The sequence below is a fragment of the Dama dama genome, chromosome 15, assembly GCF_033118175.1.
Source record: "Dama dama isolate Ldn47 chromosome 15, ASM3311817v1, whole genome shotgun sequence".
Lineage (NCBI taxonomy): Eukaryota > Metazoa > Chordata > Mammalia > Artiodactyla > Cervidae > Dama > Dama dama.
This window is the reverse complement of record NC_083695.1, coordinates 13382678-13395398: the sequence shown is the minus strand read 5'-3', so window position 1 is coordinate 13395398 and position 12721 is coordinate 13382678.

The following is a 12721-nucleotide window of genomic DNA, read 5'->3' as shown; positions in this document are numbered from 1 at the left end:
ACTCTGCGCGCGCAGGCGGTCCTTCTGCGCATGCGCACTGCCGGGTCTCCACGAACTGCGGTGCCCCGGGGTGTGACCCGCGACCCGAGCCTGGGCTGGGTGCTCGGGGCTCGGCTCGGACGTGCGCTTTGTCCCGTGCCCTGGCTGCCGGGGGACTCCTCCTTCACCACATCTGGCAGCTCTGTGACCCGAGGTCAAGCAGAAAATAACCTGTTTAAATAATAAATCCATTCAGTTATTTTTAAATCTAGAAAAGTTAAAAATAAGAAAGCAAAAATATCTCAGTCCTAGCGAACGCCTTTCTGGTCTTTAAAGAAATGACAGACATGGGCTTAAAACGTGCAAAACAGCATAGATGTTTTAAAATGAAAAGTCAATAGCCGTCCTTCCCAGCAATCCCTCTTTCCAAAGGGAATGATTATGTCCGCCCCCACAATATGTACATATTTATATATATATATATTCTTACCCTTTTAATAGTTATACGATGTGGATTTTTACTGTTCATCCTTCTGCTCTTCCTGCCTGCCAGCTTCATACTTCCCAGGGATATTTCCACATTTGGACATCTAAATCTAAAAAATTTTAAAGATGCTTGGAATTCCACTTGTAAAGTACTATATTTTATCTAATATAAAGAAATTCTCAAGCGCTTTGTCAGGCAACTCACAAATCTAGAATGCAACTAAATCTGCAACTCTGAGTATTTGCAGCTAGAAGAGTTTTAGGCTTGGTTTGTGGTGATCTAGAAACTATTCATGTACAAAAGTGCCACCAAAACGTCTCCATGAAATCATTTAATTCAATTGAATGCTACCAAACAGGGCCCTCTTAAAGCTTGGAAACAAAACTAAAATCGTCCTAGGTGTGGAAATGCTAAGTCTTAAAGAACTACACTTTAAAAAGGTATTGGTAGATTTTGTTAAATGGTCCTTTTACAAAGCTGCACAGATTTATACTGTTACCAAAATGTGAATGAGGTTGAACATCTTCTTATATGTAAAACGGCAGTCAGTATTTCTTTTTCTGTATATTGCTTGTTCATATTCTTTGCATTTTTCTTACTGATTCAGCTGGGCTTTGTAAATGAAAGAAATTATCCTTTGTCTATCATTGTGTTCTGCAAATATTTTCCCCAGTTTGTCTTCTGTGTTCTACCTTTGTGTTTAGTTATTGGTTTTGTTTTGGTTTGGTTTTGCAACAAAGAAATTTTAACATTTTATATGGCAAATTTGGCAGAGTGCCTTTATACTTGTGGGTTGTCTGTCTTATTTTGCAGGGCCTTCCCCATGACAATCAAATCAATCCACTCAAGACTTATTTAAAACACACACACACACACACTCACACACCTTTTATTGTTAGGAAAGTCATCTATTCAATGAAGAAAGTTTGTAAGATACATATAAGCCAAAAGAAAAGTCTTATAGTCTAACTGCCAAAGATAATCAGTATGAACATTTTTCCATAGAAAGTTCTATGTAATAATTAATTAAGATTGTGTTTTGATAATGTCATGAACTATAATTGTTAAATATTTGAGTTCTATTTTAAAACAGCTTATTGAGGTATGATTATTATGCCATAAAAATCACTCATTTAAAGTAAATGATTCTTAGTAAAATTACGGATTTGTGTCATCATTACCACAATCCAGTTTTAGAACATTTTCATCACTGCAGAAAAAAACCCTTTCTTTCTATTTGTGTCCTTTTGAAGTCACTCCCTACTCTTTCCAACCAGCCCTAGGCAACCATTAATCACCTTCTTGTCCCAGTGGATTTCCTTTTTCTGGACGTTTCATATACATGGAATCACACAATAGGTAAACTTTTGTGTTTGGTTTCTTTCACTTAGCATAATATTTCTGAGATTCATCAATATCATAAGGTGTATCAATACTTCATTGACTTTACTGCAGAATACTAAGTAGTTTGTGAGGCTGTCACGGCTAACGCCATGACAAGCAGCCTAGATTAGGAGTAGGCCTGGTTTCCCGGAGTAACATAATTATCAGGCCACCTGGAGCCAGCCAATCAACATGTGCCTAGCAAGAAAAAGGGAACCTATCAGGGGAAAGCTGAAAGCCCACAAGGATTGGGCCAACAAAAATTGCCTTGCAACTGTGTAACCAATCCGCTTGCGCCAACTACCCGATTGTACCCAATAAATACCCGAGAGAACTGGGGCTCGGGGCCTTTTCGTCCTCACACCCTTGGTGAGGGCGGGAGGCCCTGGCTCGAGTCAGTAATAAATTCCCCTATTGCAAGTTGCATTGTCTCGAGGAGTCTTCTTTCCCGAACGGGGATCCGGACTATGGGCAGAACAAGTTCATTGACTGGATAGAATACATTTTGTCCATTTGTCAGTTGATGCGCATTTGAGTTTTTTCCGCTTTTCAAATATTCTGAATTATGCTGTTTTGAACATTTGTCGACAAGTTGTGTGTGGACATGTTTTCATTTTTCCTGGGTTAGTGGAACTGCTGGATTGTGTGTAAACTCTGAGTCAGCATCTGTTTGTTTGTTTATTTTTGACCCTGCTGTGAGGTCTGTTCTGTAGTTGAGGAGAGGGGGTCTCCCCTTTGTTGTGGTGAGTGGATTTCCCATCGTGGTGGGCTCAAGCTGCAGCTCAGTACTCGAGGTTCCCAGGCTCTGGAGCTCACGCTCAATTGTTGTGGATCATGGACTTAGTTGTTCTGCAGCCTGTGAGATCTTTCCGGACCAGGGGTTGAATCCATGTCCCCTTGCACTGGCAGGCTGATTCTTTACCACCGAGCTACCTGGGAAGCACTATACCTTAGCATTGGATTCTGTATCTTGAGGAGCTGCCTGGGACCAATCTGTACTGAAACCTCCACCAGAAGAAAGGAGGCCCTTTTCATTCAAGCTCCTTTTCTCTGAAGGACAAGACCTGGCTGGAATAATGTCTAAGGATCCAGGACTTTGCATAGATCTTAAGGTTAACTTTGAGTCTTATTTTAGCAGAATGTTAAGATGAATTTCTTCCTGTCTGAGTTTTGACTGGGCTACTAATGCAATGGGCATTAAACACCAAAATGAATATAAGACTGAAACCTACATGAGCAAATTTTTTTTAAAAGTTCCAAGTTACAAAGGGGGAATCAGAACAGTATTTGCCCACCCATGTTCGTAGCAGCATTGTTCACAATAGCCGAAAGGTGGAAGCCACCCAACTGTCCATCGATGGATGAATGGATACACAAAATGTGGTGTATCCATCCAATGGAGTATGATTCAAGCTTAAGAAGGAAGGAAATTTTGACACCTGCTACAGCATGGATGAACCTGAAGGACACGAAGCTAAGAGAAAAAAGCCACACAAAAACACTGTATGGTTCTACTTACAAGAGGTACCCCTGAAACGGAGTAGGATCCTTGCCATCTGACCATGTCCTCTGCCTGCCTTTTGTCTGTGGAAAGCTTTAGTCAAAGAATAAGTTTAATTAGAGAAGTGAGATACGTGGAAACAAAGGAAAATAGTAAAAGGAGACTGATAATGACAACAAGTCATTAAGCATACTCAAGGACATTTAGTTCTTAAGGACTGTAGATAATATTCTGAGCCATATCCTGTGAGCTGTCTTATAGCCACCAAAACCCCAGGTGAGATGTTAACTACGTGAGGACCAGACTGCATCCAGGACACGAGCTGCCACAGTTCTGAGAAATGGCCTCAGAGAAACGGGAATAAATGGACCCTGGAGCTGAAGAGTAACTACATCTGAAACAACCAAGATGATGCTGGTCAGACCACTGATGACCAATTTGAAGATGACTATTAGCGATAACTGTGCTGTTTCTGCTTGTAACACCAATTCTGTTTATAAAAGCTCTCATCCCCTGCTTGTCAGGGGAAGGGGGAGAGTTGGCCTTTGGACAGATGTCCACCACGCTCCCCTCACAGTTGCTGGCATCTGAAATAAGCAAACTTTTCTTTCCACCAGCCTGGCCTGTTTATTGGCTTTTGAGCGCGGAGTAGCTGGATCCCGCACACTTTCAGTAACACCTATACTGGTCAGATTCATAGGGACAGAATGGTGGGTGCCGGAGTTTGAGGAGAAGGAGGGTGAGGAGTTATTGTGAAGGGGTACAGAGTTTCAGTTTGGGAAGATGAAACCATTTTGGAGATAGGAGATGATGATGGTTGCCCAACAATCTGAATGTACCTAATTCAGTTGAACCCTACACCTAGAGATGGTAAAATTTATGTTATGTATAGTACAGAAATTAAAAAAAAAAGAAAAAGGTGGGGATCAGAAACCATATGGACATATTTTAATCAAAAAAAAAGAAATGTAGAAGGCAGGGGAAGGACAGCTGGGTTCCCAATGCTGAGACTCTAGGAGAAGGGGGCTGTTAGGGGCTCCCAGACCTTGCTTGCTTCATCCTAACCGTCTGAGAGTCAGAGACACACAAAGAATCACAATGCCATATTCCCAAAGAAAGGAGTGGGGGTCAGGGAAGGAGGTTCCTTAAATCAGGCAGGACTGCCAGGCGCTCAGCCGCTTAGCCACAGGCAGCTGGGGAGGCACCCAGAGAAAGGTGATCCTATGCTGGGTCCACATTGCCAATGGGCAGCTTGGACACCTCCAGTGAAGGCTTCCTGCTCATCCACCAAAACCCCATCAACTCTTGCATGCGGGGCTTTGTGAACAAGCTTCCTAATTGCAAAAGCAAAACAGTGTTGCAATTTCTCTATTTTTCCTGAGTTTAGAACAATAGGCCACAAATTTAGTATTTGAGTTATCATGTGAGGCGTACGCTCAAGGATGAATCGCCTGTGAGCACTCTGCAGCATTTAGAGAAACTCCAGAAGGAAATTACCGAACTTCCCCCTGAAGACCATGAGGAGAATGGATGCCAGCTGATCAGACTCACTTTAAATTCTCAGACCTTGTGCATTTCAGAACTCCAGACACGTTCCTATGGGAGGACATAAAACTGGACCAAACATTTTTTAAACCTCGCTCTTTAGATGACGCCACCATATGCAAGTCACACTCTGTGGAGAAAGACTCAGAAGCCCACCCAGTTTTTAAACTTGGAGGTGTGGGCATGCTAAGTCACTCAGTTGTGTCTGACTCTTTTCAAGCCTATAGATTGTAGCCCACCAGGCTCCTCTGTCCATGAGTTTCTCTAGGCAAGAATACTGGAGTGGGTTTCCAGGCCCTTCTCCAGAGGATCTTTCCGACCTGGGGATTGAACTCCCACTGCCTGTGTCTCCTGCATTGCAGGTGGATTCTTTACCCACTGAGACACCTGGGAAGCCCCAACTTGGAGATACAGATCATTAAATAGGAGAATTATCCTTCAATGCTTTTAGTCACATCTGATTCAAAATTTTCAGTAAGGAAAGTTCTGGAACCTGTAATGGACATATTTATTCAAATATAAATTTACTTATTGCAGTATCTTTCACCCAGAAATATTTTATTTCTACCCAGTCTCTCTGTGCCACAGGTCCTCAGGGACTTCTGTAGCATTTGGAGATCTGGAGTCAACTGCTGACTAGGGCCCTCATCTGCATAGAGATGTTACATTCTAAAGCGTTTGTTAGTTGTCATGGGGTACAGACCTCATTGTTGTGTAAACAAAGGTAAACCTGGGTTTAGGCTCCTAGGACATCAGACAGAGGTCCTCAGGGCTTTTAGGTTTGTCTTGCTTATCTTTTTATCTCACCTCTTGCTGGGTTTTCTCTAACACTTGTGTGGGGAAATTCTCGCTGTATTTTCCTCTTCTTGCATTCACAGAGCCAAGAATTGAGTAACCAAAATTCATGGTTTGACAGGAAAGAGAGGGTGTGAGGAAGGTGGGGAGGGGGCAATGTAAGATGGGGTATACCTTCTATGGTCCCTGCAATTTTTGGAAATCTTTACAGAGTACCCAGAGGCAACTACAGCAAGGAACATCTAATAGAGTAAGGAGGTGAATTCCAGCCCAGGAAGAATCCAGGCTTGTTAGACTGGTTTCTCATACATCCAATGGCGAGTAACAATTAGAAGACCCACAAAGTTCATTTCATTTAATGCGTCTGCACCGTGGCCAGACTGAAGCTTTAACAGAGACATATATATATAGTGTGCAAGAACAAGTGGCCAGTGAACATCAACATCTGCTTTTTTCTCTTAAGTGTGTTTCTTTGCCTTGTCGCTGTGGAAGAGATCCCGGAAAAGTCTTGAAAGCTAATTAGCTCCAAATTTACTTTAGGAAAGAAAGGCCAAAGAGTTTTTTTTTTTTTTAGGCCAAAGAGTTTTGATGACAAATTTTCTTTATTCCAGCTGCCAAGCTGGTCTTTGACCCTTTAACATGGGTGGTTATTTATTTGCACATAGGTTCTTTGTTTTTGTCAACACAGACATCTCTTTCCTGGAATAGTCACCTGACTTCTGATTCCCATTTACAAAGAATTTGCTGTTTCAAATAAGTTTTAAAGTACTGTTCTAAATATCTCTTTTAACATACTACTTATGTGTAAAATACAGTAATAAGAGCTTCTCTGGTGGCTCAGACAGTATAGAATCTTCCTGCAATGCCAAAAACTTGGATTCGATCCCTGCCTTGGGAAGATTCCCTGGAGGAGGGCATGGCAACCCACTGCAGTATTCTTGCCTGGAGAATCCCATGGACAGGGGAGCCTGGTGGGCTACAGTCCATGGTTGCAAAGAGTTGGACATGAATGAGCGACTAAGCACAGCACAGCGCATAATGTAATACAGATAATATATAAAATATATTTCAATGCACTATATACATATATATACATATATTTCCTTTATTAAATTTGTAAGCATTGTAAGAGGGAAATGTGAGTTAATAATAGCACATGTTTTTTGAGTTTATATTTCCCTCCAAAGTAATGCATTTTTTAAAGAACTCTGATTTCCTGCCCAGTTCATATATCTTACTATACATATAAATTCTTTTCTACCCTCTTATTTTTTTCATTGTGTTTTAAATATGTTATTTTGATATGGATAAAGATGAAAAAATGAGTAATTTTAGATGAGTTTTAAGGTTATCACTGATGGTCCATTATCTTGGAAGACCAAAATTGACCTAATTCCACCTCACTGTTGTAATCACAAAGCCTCTGATGGACAGTCCCATTTTTAAAAGCATATTGCTTTTTATAAATATGTGCATATATTTGAGAAATCTTATATATGTGTATTATAATATATGGCATGTATATGAAGGAATCCACTGAGCCACACTCATTATATACCTTTTTCTAAATTTTTGAGCAAAAAGTTTTTAGGGGGAAATGAACAGGCTTGAGTGAAAGATTTGGGATCTTGGTGCCCCTTTCAAGTTTCTGATCTAATGATGACTCTTGTCAGTTCCCCCACTCACCCTGCTCTGATGGGAAAAGTACGGGGATTGTTTAGAATTGTTGGCTAATTCTGAGACAGACTGGGACCTGGGACCCTTTGCTGCAGTGCTTGCACCTGGACAAACATCTCCTCGAGCAACAGAATGCAAAAAAATTATAAGGGACTAAAAATAACAGCCTGCATGCGCAGTTGGGGCAAGTTACCGACAATAAGATACAGAAAGCCCAAAAACTCAACTGCCACTTCTGAAGAGCAGGGAGCAAAACCAGAGTATTGTGCATGCCTGTTGCACACAGTATCACCAAAGGGTGAGCAAACCACCTAAGCCACCCCTCTAGCCCAACCCCTGGACATAGTCCTACCCTTACCTGGTATTAAGAGCCAGCTCTCCTCACTCTGGGGAGTGAGCAAGGGGATCTTTGATTCTCTCTCCCTGCCACAGCCACAGGAGCCCCAGTGAAGACTTGCCTGAATTTTTTGTCTGGTCTATTTAGCTGCTAAGTTGTGTTCTACTCTTTTGTGACACCATGGATTGTAGCCCACCAGGCTCAGAGGCGTCCATGGAATTTTCCAGGCAAGAATACTGGATTGGGTAGCCATTCCCTTCTGGAGGGGATCTTCCTGAACCATGGTTCGAACCCAAGTCTCCTACATTGCAGGCAGATTCTTCACTGTCTGAGCCACCAGGGAAGCCCATCTTGCTTCTATTCTATGTCTACTGACTGGAGAAGGTCAAGAACCCTGGTCAGTATAATTCCTTGTCAACAGTAAAACTTGCAATTTCTCCTAGCCTCTGCACACTGTGAAATTCTGCAGGGTCAGAAGCCTGTGTCTGTGAAGCAGCAGGAAGTAGGTCTTTCTGTGGAGCTTCATCAGCGTCTGCTGCCCATTGGTCCTTGTCTTGAGATTGCAGGTCTGGACCTAGTCCAGGGAAGCTCAGTTTCCTTGCCAAAATACATGAACTTAACAACTAGGAGAGGATCACGTTTTCTGTTCTTTTTTAAGTATGAATTTGAGCGTCACTCATTCTGTTATACAAACACTGGCATAAGTAACTTATTTTCTCCTTGGGGGAGCATGCTCTAGCCTGACTGCCATAAGCACCTGGACCCTCCGGAGGTTAAGCCAGCTCCTCATCTTGCCCAGGAAGGACATTTACATGTTTATAAACATTTTATTACAGATCAAAAATTTGAAGCCAACATTGTGGTAGCAGAGTTGAGAGCACATTTATATTGTTTCTGTTGTTTCATCGCTGTCATGTCAACTCTTTGCGACCCCACAGACTGGAGCCCTCCAGGCTCCTCCATCCATGGGATTTCCCAGGCAAGAATACTGGAGTGAGTTGCCATTTCCTTCTCCAGGGGATCTTCCTGACTCAGGGATCGAGCCTGTGTCTCCTGCACTGGCAGACAGATTCTTATCCACTGTATCACTAGGGAAGTTCTAAATAAAGTATACTTTAGTTAGGGGAAAGTGTGATGATTCTATTAAAATAAGTTTTACTGCTATAGCAACAATAAAACACAAAGACAAAAAATAGAAGATATCCGTACTGTGACACTCTATCACATTTGTAGGTAACATGAGACTGGGGTTGAGAGATTGAATTCTTAGTAACTGTTAGCAAAACACAGTGCTTTGGTCAACTTCTGCCTCTTACTATTGGCATACTGTTATGGTGAAACATCTTGTTTATTTTGCTTTGCCTTTTAGTGAGCCTAATATATTCAAGTCTAAAAAACTGTAAACTTACAATGCATGATTTATCATTTTTCATGTCTTCAAAATGACTTTCACAATAAATAATAATTGAGAAAATTAATGTTATAATTAACTATTGCTCAATCATTGGATATTTATGTATTCATATTTTTTCTTTTCCTTTTGTAATATTTTGCTTCTATTGAAATAGTTTCTTATAATAAATTTTGGGGAGTAAATTTCTTGGGTTAAAGTTTGTTCATATTTATTTATTTTTCTTCTTTAAACATTTTTTTTCTCTTTTACACTTAACTGTTTTTGTTCTCAAGTTCTTAGAATCATGAAATATTTGAGTCATAAAGAAAAGTATGCAGAATGTTCTCATTTCATTTATCTTTAAGAACTTTTCCACTGTTGTTTAGGCACTCCTGTTAGTTTGAGAGTGTCAGTTGCTCTGACTCTTTGTGACCCCATGGACTATAGCTCGCCAGGCTCCTCTGTCCATGGAATTCTCCAGGCAAGAATATTGGAGTGGGTAGCCACTCCCAGGGATCGAACCTGGGTCTCCTGCATTACAGGCAGATTCTTTACCCCCTGAGCCACCGGGGAAGCCCCTGTGTTGGGTTAAGGAGCATCCAATGAGTGGAAAGTTACTCCTTCAGTACTTTGGAATGTGGTTTTGAGATCAAGTCAAAGCAACAGGTCTTTATTGAGCACTTAAAGAGAACACAAAGTGGAAAAGAGATTCTGGAACCTTTGACTTGAATTAGCTCACTCTCCGCACTAGCCCAGAGGCTGTTGCTGGGACCTCGCCTTCCTCTGGGGCCAGATGCGGACCTGCACTGAGAGCTGGTCTCTCTCTTCTCGTCGCATGGGAGAGAAGTGGCGCCTTCACCTTAGTAGGGTGGAGGGGGGATGCAGGCCATCATTTGTACAGCGCCTTCCCTAACTGCGGACACACTGCGCGTGGCGGAACGCGCCATCTCATCCTTTCACGTTGAAAGGTCTGCCTTCACAGCCTTGTCCGGCTCTTGGGTTAGGTGAGACGGTGGTCCTCTCATCTCCGTTGGGCAGAGTCTGAAATGGCCCCAAGGCAGCCTGACCAAGGGGCCTGGAGGAGGGGGAAGTTGGACACAGCAGGAGAAGACGCTGGGAAAGTTCTCACACGAGGTTCTTAAAGAAGAAGCGTTACACGGAGCAGCCGCGATGGTGTTGCGCCGTATCGTATTTTCCAGTCGACTTCCACCACCTGGTGGTCGTTTCCGAGAAGCTCTTTTCCACTTTATTTACTTTAAAAAAGTTTTGATGGCGACATCCCTATCTCATCATCCGGGTTTTCTTTTATAATGTTAAGAGCAAAATAACACAGTAGCACAACGGGAATAACCATCACAAGCATAAACACTCAGAGATGCTCCGAGAGGGTCCTTGGGGCGGGCGCGCTGGTGTCTTAGTCTGTTCCTTCCATACCATTTGGATTTTTGTTGCCTTGTATGTATGATACTTATGTGATTTAAGTTTTTAATCGAAAAAAAATTTTGTTGAAAATATAAGTAAGAAAACCCAACATTAAAATCCAAATACCCCAATTTAAAAACGGGCCAGGGGCGCCCCTAGCGGTTCAGTGGTAAGACTTTGCCTGCCAGTGCAGAAGGCAGGGGCTCCTGCCTGGCCTGGTTCGGCCCCACGTGCCCTGAGGCGGGCAAGCCCAAGCGCCACGGCTACTGAGCTTGGCTCTCAGCGAGAGAAGGCATCCCAGTGAGAAGCCTGGGCACCGAAACTCGGGCGGAGACCCTGCTCGCCACAATAGGAGAAGAACCTGCGCAGCGACAAAAACCAGCACAGCCAAAAATAAAATCATTTTAAAAAGTAAATAAACAGGGCCAAAGGGCTTAACAGATACCTTACCAAAGAAGATACACGGATGGCAAAGAAGCGTGTAAAAGATACTCCACGTAACACGTGGAAATGCAGATTAAAACAACAATGAGATACTATTATATACCTATTAGAATGGTGAAAATTTAAAACTGTGACAACACCAAATGCTGAAGAGGATGTGGAGCAGAAGGAACTCTCGATCTTTGCTGTGACAATGCAAAATGATGCAGCCACAGTGGAAGACAGTTCCGTGGTTTCTTGTAAAACTACATACAGTCTTACCATATGATCCAGCACTTGCATTCGTTCCTTGGGTAAATGCTAAGGAGTTGAAAACTCTGTTCACATAAAAACCTGCACATGGTTGTATATAGCAGCCTTATTAATTAACTGCCCAATTTTGGAAGGAACCAAGGTGTCCTGCAGGAGGTAAATGGATGAACAAACTGTAGTACATCAAGAGAGCAGAATATTTTTCAGTGATAAAAAGACTCGAATCATGAAAAGACATGGAAGAACCTACAATGAGTATTATTAAATGAGAGAAGATTTAATCTGAAAATGCTACATACTGTGTGATTCCAGCTATGTGATGTTCTAGAAAGGGCGAAACTATGGAAACAGGTAAAAGATCACTTGTGACTGGTGGGGATGAATAGAAAAGGGATTTTTAGGGCAGTGAGACTGTTCTGCAGGATACTGTAATGATACTGTAATGATGGATACACGGCATCATACATTTGTCCAGACCGATGTACATGTGCTAGTCCAACAAGAGTGAAGCCTAATGTAAGCTATGGACTCTGGGTGATTATCATTGATGGTAAGAAATGTAACACTCAGGTCGGGGGAGTTGGTAATGAGGGAAGTTGTGCATGTGTCTGGGGATGATTATATGGGAACTGCTGTGAACCTAAAATTACTCTGAAAAAAAAAAACAGTTTATAAATATATATAAATAGGGAGCATTTTGAGGAAGAATAAATTTTGGCAATTGGGGCAAAAGAAGTACTAAATATGAATATGAAAAAGGTTAAAAAGAAAAACATTTAAAATGATTATTTTTCAGATAAACTTTATAGAACATCAAAAATGAACATCACTTAAAAATTCATTTCACTTCCCCCTCTTTAATAGTTATTTTACATTTTCAGCTCTTTTCTTCAGTTAATCCACAAGCAAACATCGTTTTAATCTAACCGATAAAAGAATCAATCTGGATTTCCTGATGTGGAGTCAGAATTGTACAACTCATCTATTTGGAAACATCATGTTTACAAACAGAACACGAGTGAAATCAGTAGAATTTTCTTTGCTTGAAATACTTGTTGCCAGAAGAGCAAGTTGCTTTTGCAAAATGAATTGTATTTGTGATACTCAGAGGAAGCCTGGAGTAAACCCTCGGGTGCAACAGAGGGTCTTCTGTTGCACAGGTTCTGGCGTGCTGGCTAAGTTCTCATCTCGGCACTGTCTCCATCTTTGTGACTGAGGACAAGAAACAGGCTCCCCAGGCCTGGTTTCCTGGTGGGTTAGTTTGCTGGGGTTGCCATAACGCAGACTAGGTGGCTTCAACAGCAGACATTTCTGTCCTCACAGGTGTGCAGGCTGGAAGTCCAAGACCAAGGAGTCGGCAGGGTTGCTTTCTTACGAGGCTTCTCCTTGGCTTGCAGATGGCTGCCTTTTCCTTGGGTCTCTTCCCATCATCTTCCCTCTGTGTGCATCTGTGTCCAAATCTCCTCTTATAGGGACACCAGTCATGTGGGATTAGGGTCCACCCTA